The sequence below is a fragment of the Pygoscelis adeliae genome, unplaced genomic scaffold (genome assembly GCF_000699105.1).
Source record: "Pygoscelis adeliae isolate BGI_AS28 unplaced genomic scaffold, ASM69910v1 Scaffold156, whole genome shotgun sequence".
In the NCBI taxonomy this organism is placed as follows: domain Eukaryota; kingdom Metazoa; phylum Chordata; class Aves; order Sphenisciformes; family Spheniscidae; genus Pygoscelis; species Pygoscelis adeliae.
Genome location: NW_008825016.1, coordinates 2,391,254 through 2,408,229, shown reverse-complemented (window position 1 = coordinate 2,408,229; position 16,976 = coordinate 2,391,254). Strand labels below are relative to the sequence as shown.

Below are 16,976 nucleotides of genomic sequence, written 5' to 3'. Positions count from 1 at the left end.
GATTCTCTCCCCCATCCCACCGGGGCAGGGGGAGGCTGAGCGAGCGGCTGTGTGGTGCTTGGCTGCCAACCGTTAAACCATGGCAGCTTCCATTGCTGCTTCTTTTCCCCTACCTCAAACATTCAGTGGTCTGCAGGAAGTGTTAGTGCATTTATGTATCGTATAAACAAAGAACAGTCCTCAGACATAAGAAGTTTAACCTTGATCTCGCACAGAAGGACAAAGCTCAGAATCACTGTGGATTGCTACATTTTACTGCTAATCCCTTGAAACACTGCTACCTACTTTTCAAGGGATTTAACTTTAAACTGTCTGTAAAATGCTGAAAATAAAATTGAACTGCTGACCTTCTGTTCCCCAATAGAAAAATCATATATTCGCTTTTTAACTAGAAAGAGGAAGAGATGTTTGTTCAGTTCAAAAACGCATTTATTCCCAACCGAAGCTGTTTAAGGAAAAAAAGAGAGTACATTGTCCATTTCTAGACAATGTTCACTTTATAGTCTTAAGCAATTTATCAATTGCTTTACAAAAAAACCCATTCAATCTACCTCATGACAGTAGGAAAATGTGAAAAAATGTATATTAAAACAATTTTTAACTTTCTAGCTCACGGAGCACTAAGTATTTTAAGGCCCCTGTTCAGGCTCTGTTCCCGTGAGCTTTCCAGTTTACTGTCATTTCAAATACTGAATAAATTCTTAGACTTCCGGATTTTTTACCTGGTCACCTGGACCAGAATTTTTATCCAATATAAAAAGATGCACGTGGCAGCGACAATAATTTTCAATTTAACTCTCAAGGCAATGTTCCACAGATTTTTACCTGAATTTGGAGTTACTGAACACTTTTTTCTCCTATCTAGGAGAGTTTTCTCAGGCAAAAAGCTACTTTCTAGAAGCAGGGTCTTTGAATAGTACAGGTAAAAATAATCACCGGACACAAGATATTATTCTTGATTCTGTGCTTATGTACATTACCAAAGAGGCAGCTTGAAAGATACAGTGTTAGATTTCATTAAGAAACAGCTAATACCATTAAATTTATTCCGATATAAATCTGTACATCTTTCTGAAGAAGACTGGACCACGAGACAGTTACTTGGAAAGCTAACCTTTTAATTTCCTGATAGGACACGTACCAAGAGAAAGCACAATTTAAATGAAGAGACACTCTTGGATCTTGTATGAGATGTGAGTGAACGCTGCAGCTTCCCAACTCTCTCGTCGGTCAGATTGACTGCTGTGCTAATGCTACACAACCAGGAAGGTATCAGCCCAGGCAAGAAAGGGCCATCCCAGTCTCCCGCTAAAGTTATCTGTTCTCCTTCCACCTAACAGCTCTTCAGAGTCAAGACAGGAATCCTCTCTTACCGCTCCCAAAACACAAGTGCAGAGGAAACTCTATCCCTCACACTTTTCCAAATAAAACAGGTTTCAAAACCACCTGTCCTATAGCTCTTAAAAATGCTTTAAATTTAAAGTCAAGACTGCATTTTTTGTCTGGAATGTTTGCAGCATTTATTTATTTCAATCAAATTATTTCTTACATACCTTCCTCCAGTTCAAATGAGGTCTCCTTCCAAAACATAGCACTTGTGAGTGCTCTGCTACACGATTACAGCAGCAAGCCATTGTTAATTCCTCAGTTAAAGGGGACGGACACAACACCAAGAGAGAAACACCATTCACCAAAGGAGGAAATGGATGAAAAGGGGTTTACTGAAACCCTTCTACCAGGCATGCTCCAGAGAACGCAGGCTGCTGTAAGCACGTTAGGAAGATGCTCCTTATTCTGAACTCTTACCTTGCAGTTCAGGTGTCAGCTGCTTTAAGACGGCTTACACAGACAACCTAAAACGTTGTTCCACTGCTGTTACCCCAACATGATTTTCCACTGAACTAGAACTGCTGCTCAAAAAGATAAGCTTCTGAAAGTAAAACTTTTATCAGATAAAGACTAGGAATATCAGACTTCTTCCATAGAAACAGTTACCCAAACCCAAGAATAAGCAATTAGAAGAGTCTACATTTCTATGAGCAAAATATACATTCAATAGAGACCAACATTGCCTGGCGGTGCCAGACTCTTGTCCTCCTTTATTCCCACTCTCAGCTCCAGTGCTCGAACAAAACTGAATCTTTCCAAACTCCTCTAAATCTCCTCCTACCATTTTATCTTCTGCCAAAAATTTCTCCACAGCTCACTTTTCTGAATAAAATCTCCCTGCAATAAACAAATCGGTTCAAAATGAAACATTTGGCTTTGGCTGCTACATCACATTCCCTTTCAACCAGAAATGTTATGTACTCTTACACTTATGAGACGTTCTATCCTCACACGCTCACAGACACATTTTCTTCCTCACTCCCACCAGATAACAATAAAATGCATCAACAAATGTGAAAGGGAAATAATAGTAGCCAAGTAATTTCCAAACATGGAGAGAGACTGTGGGGATTAATATCTATACTAGGACCAAGATTAAATAAAGGAAAAACAGTTTCAAAACCACAGGTTTGAAACTGAGAAGTTTAGCCACAGAGTTCTCGTTACTTCTAGATCAATACAAATTCAAAAATTTATATTGCTACTGAGTTTCAATAAAAGTGACTATGCCATCATTGATTCATATACAAGTTTAGTTGAGAGCCACACAAAATATTTAGTACCTGACAGCTTCCTGTAGTAACTTAGTATTATTTGTAGTCAAAATTCAAGAGCGACATGCCACAACTCTGTTATAAGTAATATTACAACAGAAGAAGAAAATTCTCTTCATTATCTAAATCAGACCTTACTAAGAGAAGCCAATAGTTACCAAATCTGCATCAGGCCTCAATGAAAAAGGCTTTTTAAAGAAAATTCATACACAAATACTGGGAGCTGTGGAGCACTGTATGAAAGGAACGGCAAGTTACAATCCCTTGACTCATCAAAAGTAGGAGCGAGTATACAAAAATTCACAAATTACCTCAAGGTGGGGAAGAGAACAGGGAGAAGGGGGAAGACACATGCATCCCCTCTCCCCCTGGACCTCAGGGAGAACCTACAGAAGAGAGATCCCTTTTCCTTTGCTGCATCACAGAACCTCTGAATGCTTCAAGACTAATACCAAGCATTTTTATTTTATTTGTTCTTAAGCTCCTTGTTGAAAATTAAGCTCTGAAGCACAAGTCTTGGACTGAAGTGTTATTTGATGCCTTGTTCCTGCTCCTCTAGTGTGTAGTACATTTAGGTTCAAAAACTCAAACCTGAAACCAAGCTTTAGTTCCAAAAGGGTAAGCAGTACTGTGTCATTGCACCAAATGCTGCGCTCAGTTTTTGTTACTCTTATTTTTAAGGATTCTACAGAATTAGTCAGGGTACTGACTCAGGATGGGGAGATGCCCAGCCATCACTTACAGGCCAGAATCCTTAGTCTGACCAGTGGCCTGCTTTGTGACATCATTTTCCTCTGCTTCTCCTGAACCACAGCCAGGGAGCAGGTCACAACCACCTACTGATCTCTCTGCCACCACCTTTTTTCCTGAAGAAGACACAGCAGCAGCCGCTCCTCACACAACTGGACATAAGCCCACCAGCACACACATGGGACGCCTCCGTTTTGGCCACATGATGATGTGTTGCCAGTTACACAGTTACAGCTCACAGGTCAAGACTTCCTGAAGTTTCAGTAACTTACTGCAGTCAGAAAGTATGTTATAGCAGCCACGCATCCAAAGGGTGCCTGAAGCGCACGTCAGCAGTTGAGAATGCAAGATTCCATTATCCCTCTGACAGTAAATTCAATTTCTAAAGAGCACAACTGCCAAAACCTTGCTTAGGAGCTAGTTTCAAAACCAGTTTTATAAACATATATATACAGACACACACACCAAGTTTGTTGTTCTAGTCACAACATTTAAGTAAACCCAAGGATGTCACATCCTTTTCTTTTGAGATAAATGCTTTAGCTTACCAAACACCCATAAACCAGCACTCTCTCTAGCAATAACGGAACAGACCTTTGCAGATCCTATACAAATTCAGAGCTGGTAGAAAATACCATTCAGTAATCTTGAGGGAGAATTAAGAAAGGAAAAGTAACACTCTGACTGTTTAATCTTGAAAGACAAATTCATTCAACAGCATTTTTTGGGCTGGTATGTGATAACTTGAGAACTAATGGTATGAGACGACCAGCTTATCAGGGAATGTGCTAAGCACCGAAGGACAAAAAACTACTGATTTTGCTGCAAGGTAGAGAATTCAAAATCAGCCCCTTGGGAAAATCCAGATCCCCCAAACTACCTGATGCTTCAGGCAAAGGATCTCTCTGGTATCACCTGTGATAGCTTGCTTGCATCAGAGGCAGATACTTAACTTGCATATAGGAACAGGTCTGTTAAGATGTCAGTATTTCACATTAAAAAAAAAAAAATCAGGCTACAGGCATTTTATAGGATAGCGGGAAGATGCGGAACAAGTGGTCACAGGGAAAAGAGGTGCTAAAAAGAAATGCAAGGACTCAGACTACTGAGGAAAAACACAGTGTGAGTTGCAACGACAGTAGCTGGGGATTTGCTGGAAGGATTGCACACACAGCTGCTGAATCAAAAAGCAGGAGTATGTTCATTTAAAAGAAGGGGGGGAGACGGTGACAGAGCAGGTAGAAAATAAGCTGCACAGAGGTTCTATTATGGGGAACAAATAAGAGCAGCTGACACAGACAACAGCCTCCAAAATAAGGAGGGATGAGAGCTGCAAGGGATCCCTGAAACAAAAGGGTATGAATAGAAAGCACAAAGGAAAGCAGGGGTTAAACCCAGGAGACTGCAAGGAGCCTGTCATGTCTTAAAATGAGACTCTCAAACTTAAAATCAGGGAAAGAAAAATAGACTGTAAAAGGTTTGTATCTGTATGCATGGTACTCTATGCTTCGTGTTACTACTGGCTTAAAAAATAAACAACAGGACAAGCTCATTTTCTCAGTCCTCTCTGCTTAGTACAATTCAAGCTTTGTTACTGCAGTGCAAACACTAATTGTAATCCAAGATTAATTAACCGAGTTATTAGAAACAGAATTCCACAGCAAATATACCACACTAACCTTTAAATATTTTCTGTTCTGTGAAATTCACCAATTTCAGCAGTTATCCAGAGCACCTCTGGGTAACACACACAAAACCATTCCCCAGATAGGAAATGAGATGAACTGCGTGTACAGTCTCTTCCCATTCATTAAAAGGCAGTATCTCAGCAAACCGAACTGGTTTTTAATATCATAATACATTTGATGTAATACATACCATTTGAATATGATGTTATATGGAATATGTTAAAAGCACTACTGAAAATACACACATTTACAGTTTTAGCCGTATTTCTACTACACGCCAATTCTAACATGAACAATGAATCATTTAAAGTTCCCTCAAAGCCTCCACACCAGACGAACTGCCTCCAGCCGTTATCAAATGGAGGAACAAGCCTTCAACTGATTTTGTAAGTGACCTACGCCAACGCTGGCTGCGTGCCCACTCCTGCAAAACAACAGCTCAAGCAGTCAGCCCTAAAGAGCTACGAAACAGGCACGGCACCCGTCAGAAACCTGAGGGGAGGGGATCTCCAGGAGGCGTTCGCAAGCAGGAGATGACAACAGCTCCTTTATGGGGCAGTTAGATCTTGGAGTAACTCGGTGACCGGTGGCCTCAGCTGCTAATCTGCTTCCTCCTTCAAGAGGGTTTGGGATCACTGACCCGCCCCTGCGCCGGTACAGCCCTATCGCACTACACAGAGCTGGCACAAGGACTGCTCCCAGTCCCCGCATCCCGAAAGCCTCAAGCTGACTTTCCCTGACCTATGCCTCTATGTGAAACACTCACCTACGTCACGAACGCCTTCAGCATCCCAGGATACCCTCCCTGTGATGTAGCTTAACTGCATAAGCTATCTTGAAGAGTTTCTCAAGATGATATTCGAAGCCACATCAGTTGTCCCTCAAAAGTGCAGTGCACATTCAAATATTCACACTGAACCTGGTGTAACGCAGGGATATGTTTGTTTAGAAACCACAGAAATAGGGGCTCAGTAACCAGTTCTGCCAGTGGCATTCTGAAGATCAGTCTGAAGACTGGTCAAGACACTAAGGCTGGTCACTGCATGTTTTGTGCTCAGTTCACAAATATACTCAGGCACAAGCTTAACCTCAGCTTACTCATATATATCTATTTTATATATATAGCTTAACTCATAGCTATATTCATGAGCAACGTGCTAGATTCTTTTCAGCAGGCAAAGCTTTTTTTGGCTGAGAAAAACTGACATGCTGGATGAGAAGGCAGTCAAAGTCCATACTGGCTATCAAACCACAAAACTACTTCCACCAGGAAAAACGTGGTCATCGTTTTATTTTTACTGAACTGAATTTTCATGTATTGATGAAAGCTGTACAGTGTTCTCAGATGAGGAATCCATACGGATTGCAGTTAAAAGGCCATTTGTGGGCCATAACGGGTACCGTTGATATCTACAAACCTGAGTTGCACCTGAAGCTATCAAAGCTGGAAAAAAATTATAGACAAGTGATTCTTAATAATCTATTTTGATATTATTAGTAAATGAAAGCATGCCTGTATTTTCATGCGAAGAACTACAATTACTACAAAGAGAAACAGAAAAAAATGTAGTAAAAAAATCTAAAAGAGAATTACATAATTCAGGGAAGATCAATTTAGTTGGGGGTATACCTGTGGTTATGGGGGTATAGGAGTGGGATGAAAGTGTTCTTCCCTACTGTCCACAATTACAGGTTAGAAAGTATTATGCCACTAGCATAACATAACTGGCAGTATTCTATAAATTCATTTATTATACTAAATGTCTGTAAATATATTTAAGGAATGCTAAAGTTGCATTAAAATCAACACTTTAGGCACCTGGGATAATTTGCGTAATTACAGGAATTTTTATTTTTTTTTTAAGGGAAAGGAATCTAGACATCCACTCAGTACATACCTTTCATTCTCTTAATTACTGTCAGAATCAAAATTTCCCATAGCTAACTCATACGAAACACTAAGAATATGTATTGTTTTCCTTAGTTCAAACTCCTCAAAAACTAACAGCTACAAACATGCTGATCCACAGAAAAATACCAAGAAATAGTCAGATACAGCATCGCAGACAGTGCCATCAAGTTGAAATGCCTGTGGTGCGTTCTCCTCTTTAAACGAGGAGGAGAGGATCAGTCTTTCAGAAGCTGTGAGCAGGTCCCCAGCCTCGCAACGTGAGGAGCACGTTTGCGTCGCGGTTGTTCTGAGTACCTCTACAGACTAGGCTTTCCACCAAATGTTGTGGTACAGTAGCCACTGACAACTGATCACAGTTTGGCAAATCTGCTGAGTACTACGACACTGGTAACTCCTTATACCTGTTTGCTTCTGATCTCATCAATCTCCCTCCTGTGTACAGAGGTATCCCTGAAGAACCAAACAGTACATTCCATAAAGGGGTATGAAGCTTCAAAAAATTATACTGTTAAAGAACATTTCCCAGAAGATTTTATCTAAAATACAAAAAAGAACTGCTCAAGGCACATATTAATACTGCAATCCCTTTTCAAAACATTCTATTGTGAAAATACAAGATGCAATTTATTTTTTTGATTCAAAGACTGTAAGTGAATGAGGAACAAGTTCAAAAGCACAAAATACAACTACATACAATATGATGTTCTAAAATAGGTTAAATGCTTTTCGGGTAGTTTCGGATTTGCAACAACTGAATGACTGCAATAAATTGCGAGAACATCAGACTTCATCTGTAACTTCATAGTAATTTAATTGCAGAAATTACAGATTTTTTTTTTAAAAAAAAGGCTCCTTTCCATATAGTCCTCTTCCTTAAAAAAAAAAAGAGAGAAAAAGAAAAAAGAGATAGAAAACCAAAAACAACTGAAAAAAGCCAGCTTGCCCAGCTAGATAAAAGATGAGCTGGCAGATCTTGACACACTAATTACACTGTAGTTCTGACTCAACAAAATCCTATAAGGACACATTATTGTCCACAGTTCGGTGAAGCTTAAGAACATTTTGAGTGTAATTTGTGAATATTTACTCTGCTGCCAATTGCATTTCCTTTTCAAAGGGCAAAAGGTTTACTATGTTCTGGTTCAACAAAGCATTTCAAGCGTAGGCTTTACTGAACCTACACCTATGCATTCATTTCCTTTCGAGAAAGGCATTAGAATGCTCCATGTTAGAGAGAATCACATCTTTACCAAGTTGAATATACTCCATCAGAAACACGCACACAAAGGATGGAAAAAGACATAAAATATTAATACAGAAGTTAAATTTAATTTTGTTACTGAAATTAATTGTTGTCTAATTGGACACAGCAAGTATTCTGGGTACCCATACTTTAAAAGGAGACACCACTACACGCCCCACCAACTGAGATGTCCAAATAGTTCTTCCTCTCCTCCTTTCAGTGAGCTATTATGTATTTATTGCCTTTTGGGGAAGTATATAAAACCTTCACCTGCTGTAAACACCTTCACTTTGGGCACGTTTGGTTCCCCTCCCCTTCTTGTTTTAAAGGGTAGAAGAAAAAATCCAACAAATAAAGATGACTCTAAACCCATAACCCAGATTCCAAATACCTATTTCCTTGAACAAAGCAGTGGATTTTTTTTTAATTCTTTTCACTGAACATTGAACTGAAAATTATTATAAAAAGGGCAAGAAAGAGATTCCGAAGATAAAACTCTAAAGAGTTTTATATTACACATTTGAAATAAATACAAAATTTGGGCCATAGTCAATAAAATACAAGCTTACTTTTGAGCAGAAATTTTAGTAGAAAAATTAGAATAATTTTACTATGATTAAGTCTACAGTTTGACAAAGCATTGGCTTTAGGACTGTGTGTTTTCTTTTTACATTAACAGCCCTTTCAAGAATATTTTAATTTCGCTACCAACACAACACACAAAAAGTATAAGGAAAACTTTCTAGAGTTTCTACTCCAGAAAATGATTACAAAAGATTTCTCACTATTAGTCTTTAAATACAAATACAAAATGTTCAAGACTAAGCTCTGGTCTGTTGGAAAGGCCAGGGTTATAGGTTTGTCCATTATATTTAAACACATGTATCAGATAATTTGAAAATGTAGAGCAAAACCCAATTGTAGCATCTCAGAGTTTCCATCCTAGTACTTTGGGATTTCCTTTTCAGTTTGAAGGAAACAGAATCATTTGCAAAAGCATATGTAGATGTTATACTTAAGACTGGATTGCATTTTTAATTCTAACTGGTTCACCTGCACTTTATTAAACAAATTAAGTCTAATTTCAACATCTGATAACACTTCATTGAGCAAGTATTTAACAGAACTCACAACAAATATCAAGGCACACAAGGACTTCATACATTGCTTTCCATTTGAAGGCTCAAAAATGTGAATAATTAGCCTTCATAACTTCCTTCTGAAGAAGGTAACATTATTTTTATTTTATAAACAGAGACTTTGAGTAAGAAATAATAAATCCACCTGGTAAAGTAATGAATGAAACTAAGATTCCCAGTCTTCTGCTCCGTGCTGCAGCCACTACAATGCTGAAAGTTCATTCAGTGTTCTGCCTTTTTGCTTTCATTTTTTGGTACAGTTGTAATGAGGTTTCATTTTATTAAAAGTTTCTGTTAATAAATCTCTACTAAGCCACAGAGATCAACTACAGTTACTAGAAAGAGACAACAGGGTACATGAATTAACAGAAAGAACATAGCCAGACTCTACCACAAAATGAATAGCATGGAAAACATCAGCTTCATTAGGTTACTTCAGGTCTTCAGAGCCAGCCCAGGAAGATACTCTATATATACACTGAATGCAATTCTGTTCTAGTCTCACAGAAAACCCACAAACCTTCTTTCCTCTCAATACTTTATAAGCTATTACTTAGTTTCTAGAATTCAATCAAAGAATACTTTTAAGCCTGCTCCACCACAGGCTATGGATGGCCGCCGCTACTCCTCCATACCTCCCACACCACCACGTCCTGCCTACAGCGCCTTCAGGGGAAAACATCACAAGTCAAAGCAGCAGGTAACAGGAGACAGGAGCCAAAAAATAGTGGTAGCAATATTTAGTGCTTAATTAATAGTCTGAGCCTACCCTTTTTTCTTGTCTTTTTTCTGAAGGTAAGAGCTAAAACTGATTTATCTCAGATCACTGAAGGAAAAAGACTTGCTATTTAATCATCCATCCAGCAGTTTAAAAAAAAAAAAAAAAAAAATCGCAAGTACTACACTACATAAAAGCAAAAACCAAGCAATACATCCAGTTCACTCGTTATCTTTAGTTAAGAAAATAACCGCTGAACTTGAACCACTCACCTTTGGCACACTGTTAAAAGGATCCAGGCAGTGAAAGGCAGGACTCTCCAACAAAGTTATGTACAGCACTATCTGAAACAACAAACAACACATGCTGTTACATGTGGAAAACTGAGGTACATCAGCAAAAGCATAGCCAGCAGTTTTGTGGGACATGACTATTTCCACCCAGGAGGCACTCACACACATTTGGATGTGTAATCCAGCTGGATTACTACTGCGTGTGGTTTGGGGCCCTCTGGCGCAAGAGATACTGACCCAACAAGAGTGAGCTCTGACAGAGGCGGTGAAGTTGGTCATAGGGCTGGAGAAGTTCGCAAAGGGAAATTCTGGCTGGATGTAAAGAAGCCACGAGGGTGACTAAGCACAGCCACATGCTCCCTGAGAAGTGATGGACCTTCTTCCTGGAAGAGTCTCGAATTCTCCTGGACATGGCCCCAGCTGCGGCCTTAGCCCTGCCGGGAGCCGGACGGCACAAGCTTCCAGAGGTCCCTCCCGACCTCCACTGTTCCGTTAAGTATTTCTAGCCACGAAAGTAACCTTTCAGAAGAGACTTCCAAGTATTTAAATATTTGTTTCTGTTTTTTAATGATGCTTCTAACTCCACAGGATGTCTGATAAATTCAGGCAGTGTAAACCCATTAAGATCCAACTCAAAGAGAAGGAAAAAATTCTGAGCATCTTCCTGCACTGCAGCCCCTAGCTCATAAGGACCGTATATTACAACTCCCACTCAACCTGAGGCCACTCATGAACAAATGTTTCTGTTCCAAGTCTTCTCTGAACAGATTCCAACCAGTTGCCACTCTACAAAAGCATCCTATGAAGAAATTCAATTAAAAAGAGCAATTCATCCAATGATCCCATGCATCATAATGAAGGGGGGAGGGGGAAAAAAAAAAAGTATTGACAAAGGTATTATGAATACCTTACACAGATGTTTAAAAGTGAGATTTAGACTTCCACCCATTAATAAGTGCAGTAAGAGAACTACTAAAACCACCGTCTGACAAACATTTAAGCATAAACATATCGTTAGGGGGTAGAGCACGAGAGAGTCCCTGCCCCTCAGCTCCCCAGCGGCTCACCCCTTGCTCCCCAGCAGCTGCAAAGGGAGCCAGAGCATTGCTAGCCCTCCCGCAAAACACACAAGGGAAAAAAACGGAGGAGGGCAAATTATGGGAAAGTGTTATTCAAACAGAAGAGCTTCCTGATCCATTTCAGCACCTGAATGAAAATATGCCTGTGACAGCAGAGAGCAGACGGGACTGGAGGGTGACCTACCCCGTTCTCCTCTGCCAGTGTGCTGGCTGCAACGCCTGCCGCCCCACCGCCCGACCCGGGTTTTGAGCTTTCTGCAGACACAGACCACGGGCAACCACACTTTGCTATATCAATTTTCCTACCCAGTTACAGACCTTAACTGTGTTCTCACTGAAAACTGCTCTACGTTTCAAATTATAGGACAGATATCACGTAAATGGGAAAGATACTTTAATAAATGAAGTAACATCAAAACCCTGAGGCAGGGCAGATCTATTTTCCTACTGTCTGAATGTTTTGTAGTACATGGTTTTTTTCCCCGTCAATAATGCAAGAACATTTTTAATATTAAGGGGAAAAAGTGAGAAAATAAGTCACTTCATTTTTTGTTACAAGATCTTCTGAACAGTACTATCTTTCCCCTTCCTACCTCATAAATCATCTACTGCCCATTACCATCCATCACTGAAGTACTGTACCAAGCTTCTGATTTTGTTTGGGTTTTTTTGTTTTGTTCCTCAAAGAAAAAACCAACACCTCTCTCAATTATTGCTTCCACCTTCACAAAAGCACATCTGCATATAGAACTTGTGTTCGAAAGTGAGCTGAAAAACAGTACTGTTAATCATCAATACCTGAAAAACTAACCTTATATTTATTAGTCAACTGGAGAGGAAGTACAGTTGGGGAAAATAAGAGTCCAAATTCCATCTAAACACATAAGAAAAGAACAAGTCATATTTATCTCAATATAACAATGCTAACTTCCTTCTGTACAGCAAGAATGGTTTTATTTTCGCAGCTCAATTAACATACATTAAAAGTAGCTCAGAATGTTAATGGTGATAGTGCAAAGAGTCAAAGGAAGAAGATGCACAAGAAAACCTCACCCCCACCAACACTTTGATTGAAATAAAACTTTCTTAACCTAACAGACACACGAGTGCAAGATGCAGACTAGTCTCTGTCTTCTCTGGGCTCAATTACATTGCATTGTGACCTCCTTTTCTATTTTTCTCCTGGTAAAAATCTTCACTTTGCTATGGAAAAGCCAGAGGGAGTTTTCTGCTACGAGTCACACTAAGAGGCACTTCCCCAGAAGAGTAACCAATTTCCATTACACACCCCCGCAGCCCAAAGCTTTGCCTGCAACGTTGTGACTTGCAGAGTGACTCAAACTCAGGATGGAAACCCAGACCGCAAATAATTCGCTGGTACTTTAAATATGTTCCTTGAAACAATCTTTCAGATATAGAAGTTCAAGATCTTTCTTCTCAAAGGACAGTAAATGGAAACAGTGGTTAGGGTTTGGGACTACCTGCCCCCAGGCAGAGGGTTTGCACCATAGGTGGTGTCTTCTGGTTCTGCTGCTGTGTCCTACCAGCCAGGACTCTACATAGCTGTATTTGATAGCAAAGCCAGTCTGGGGAATGAATAGTTAAACTTTGAGAGTACAAAATCATCTCCATCAACCTTCAAAAGCCTTGGAGCACACATGGCAAACGGTTACTGTCCACCCCAAAGACAAACTGGCACAACATTAGAAAACTTGGGAAATGAAGTCAACAACTTTTTCGAAAGGCAGCAAGGCAAACAGAGGCACAGAGCTGGGCAGCCGTGTCCCATGGTATCACCAGTGCCCATCACTTCTGTGCCATCTCGTGTGACATCCATTTGTCACATCTCAATCCTAACAGCAATACTACTGCCGGAATGTCAGCCCTGCTGCATGCAAAATGCCGCGGTTCCTTACCACTCATGGCTGCCTTCATATCCTACGCTTACCGTGAGGCCCAGAGCAGAGGAACAGAAGACAACAAGGAACAAGATTTTTCAGGAATGGCAGAGTATAGGAATTGGATGAGCACGTGATTACAAACATGCAATGTAGAAAGACAAATTTGTCTACATTTGAACAGCAACCTCAGTCACTCGTTTGTTTTCTAGACCAAGGTCTTCCGAACACAAGGACTATACAAGTCCCACAGTAAAAAGCACTTTTGAATAGTCAGAAATAAAAGTTTGAACTTGATGCTTGCAAACAAGCACCAGAAGATAAATATCAGTAACATCTAATAACAACCTTATGTTTAACTGTGTAATCTTTAAAGATTACAACGTTACGATTAGTGCTCTTGTAATGATTATATTACAAGTAACATCCAAAGTTATTAACCTTTCCTTTCACTAATAGCTCTAATGTGCCCTATTTTCTTTATCCCCATGGCTAAAATCCAGATTCAGCCTTACAATGACTATTTCAATGACAATTCTCCCAGGCTCTCTTCCCAATACCTGACCACCTCCTATTTAAATTCTGACATGAAATAGCGAAAATAATCTCTTTGATACTTAATATGCTAATACACAAGAATGACCTGACCATAAACCTGTACTGCACAGAGTGGGAATTTTAACTCCAATGGTAAGGCATTCAAGTGACTCCGATAGCTATGAAAAAATTCAACAATTGACGTATTACTGGTGACCTTCTGAAGAACAAATGAAAAGCATCACATTAATACAAATTCTCCTGTGGAGAAGATCAAGCTGGCAATCTGCCATTTCATTACACCATCTAGCTCCACTCCAATATTAAATATTGCCTTCCTTTGTAATTGACTGAAATACGCTGGAGCAATTGCAGGTAACCACTCTGGGCTATTAAAGCATTCCATTAAGACTTCTCCATTAGGCAGATATTTCAAATGACGTTACATCAAAACAGGCTATGGTCAAAATATTTTAACTATGCAGACAATTGGGCAAGCACAATCCAATTCCATGGAGCAGTAGACAGATCAGCCTAAGCACTCAAAAGCTCAATGACTGAATTTGCTTAAAGGGAAAAGAAACCCACCAAGTTTATTCAAGACTCTAGTATATGCTTAGTATTTTAACCTCCTAGTCATATATATCCTCACAAAACTCACTTAATATTACCTTCTCCTAAAGCTAAGAAAATGGTAATGTTAAAGTAGGCAACTATTCTTTAACTCGGATAAGTCAAGGCATTCATTGAACACTACATTTTAAAACTAAGTATGAAACACAGGGAGAAAACAGAAAGCAAGACTGGATTCACATCGTATTTAAGGTTTCAAAAAGGCAGCAAATTGCAACGTTGCATTACAATGTATACAACATTCTGAAAACAAAAAATTTAAAATCCTTTCATGCTATATACTCTACACAACTAAGCTTTTCTCCTCTTAAGATTGCGGTTCCTTAACGGCAGGGAAGCAAGTGAAATGGGGCACAAGAACAGGTTCACTGCCTTGCATGCAGAAAAGACTGCCAGATACTTAAAAAGCTGGAAAAGATTCGAGCCTGTATGCCAGCTGTGAAAATGAGACTAGCCCTTGAAGCAAAGACAAACTTCTGTGTTTAAATGGGCTCTTTTAAGCGGTCCAGGTTTGGAGCCATCACCAGAGGCTGTGAGGGTTAGCCTAAGAAATTTGGGTCTCTTCTGAACAGGGCACAGGCAGGAGGTTGTGTATCTTCTCTGTGCTCCTATCTGGCATGCAAGAGCTGCAGTAAACTCCTGGCCGTGCTGTCTGTATCAAAGAGGAAGCGATTAGACATGTATCATTGGTCACTCAAACAACCTTTTTTTTTTTTTTTAAATAAACATATCCTTGGGGGTGGGGTAGGGAGAGGAAGGCAGCTAGAGAAAGCATGCAATGGCTCATGCTTTAACCACACACAATCAAAGAGGCTATGCTGACCTATATTCTCATTTAACTCCTGCAGTCAAATGCATATCCTCTGCAGACTCTGGTGTATACATGATACGTTTCCAAAAAACAAGAACATTTTTTACATCTACTTGCACAACCACCAACTCCCAATCTACTCATGAAACACGAGTAGTTGATTGTCTAAATGATATCAACGTTTAAAATAAATACTGTATTTCAAAACCCAACTTCCATTGCCAGCTTCCTCTGTAGTTGCAATCCAAATACAAGCATGACTAGCATCTTTTTAAACTGGAAAGAAATGAGGAGGGTTACATCCATTAGTGACTGCATCTTCTAAGAATTCTACAATATATATTGTATAGATTCACATTATTTTATTAAGAGGAATCACACGCTGCTTACATTCTCTCAGCTAGAAGTTTTCTCCAAAAGTCTGAGCTATTAAAAAACCTAATACTGATACCAAATTACTACCTAAACTCAGTGTAATACGCAATTTTTTAAAATTCCTGGCTTAAGCAGGATTTTCCATCTTGATACTTACTGATATTGACCTAATTCAAATTTGATTATGCTGAGCTGCAAAGTTCCAGGGCAGTCCCTGCATGAGAGAAAGAAAAAACCCACAAAGCAGAGTGGAGAAATCATGAGTGGGAGGCCAGGAAGTTCCCCCCAGCAAGGCTACAAACTCTTTGAGAGGACATGTAATATTGCAGTCTTAAAAACAAACAAAAAAACCTCGACCGACAAAAAACCCCAAACACCTGTCTTTCAGACTGATAATCAAGCATCAAAATAAATGCAAGCCCTGTCCAGTCACTCTCTGCAAGCTGAAGGAGGCTCACAACAAAGGTACCGTGCCACCAAAATAGCCCCAGGTTTTTTAAGCATTTCTTTTTCAAGAGCCATCTGTGAAAGGTGAAGTATTCAAACTCCATTTTACCTCAATTCCCCTATTTTTTCTTTTCTATTTACAATAAAGAATAGGAATTCACAACCTTTCTAATTTTCCTTATTTAAGGGTTTACAAGCTGGCTATGTAAGCACATGTATAAATATCCTGAAAGCCCACATAGGAGAAGCAACAAAGGTCTTGATTTATGCTTAGGACAGCTCTAAGCACCTCAAAAACCCTTACAAATGTATGCTGGGAGACCTGAATTACCGATTATAATTGCAGATAGATAAGCAGAAATGGAACTATAGGTACCAAGGGCTGTTCTTAAACTTGGTCTCACAGTATCTTTAAGGAAAGGAAAGGATTAGACTTCAACCTCAGTTAGTGCTTAACTAAGCAAGTTTCTCAGGCCATGGTTTGAGCATGAGAATTATTTTCATTTCCTTAATAGGATACCTTATTATTCAAATGACAGATTTTATTTTTAGAAACATCTTAGCATTTATAGTTAGATAACCTTCTTCAGCACTTTAGAAATCAGTATTTTGTACATATAGTTTGATAATTAATGCTAGTCAAACTTCAGTGTTTTTCTGATTGATACTTTAATTTTTTGTTTGTAAAAACTGCACGAGGACAGTCTTTTCCATTAAGTAAAATCAGCTCAGCATCTTTGAGGACCTGAGTGTTTAACAACTCATCAGCCCAAGCAGCTCCTTCACAAAT

The 16,976-nt window shown here is 39.4% G+C and overlaps 1 protein-coding gene across 1 annotated transcript in view; it reads right to left on the bottom strand.

Moving 5' to 3' along the window:
- The window catches only part of NCK2 (NCK adaptor protein 2), a 56,297-nt gene extending 45,838 nt beyond the window's left edge, over positions 1 to 10,459 (bottom strand). The window contains exon 1 of the mRNA XM_009326249.1: positions 10,386 to 10,459. The gene's annotated coding sequence lies outside the window, so the exon portion shown is untranslated. The remainder of the gene's footprint in view (positions 1 to 10,385) is intronic.
- Positions 10,460 to 16,976: the final 6,517 nt, after the last annotated feature.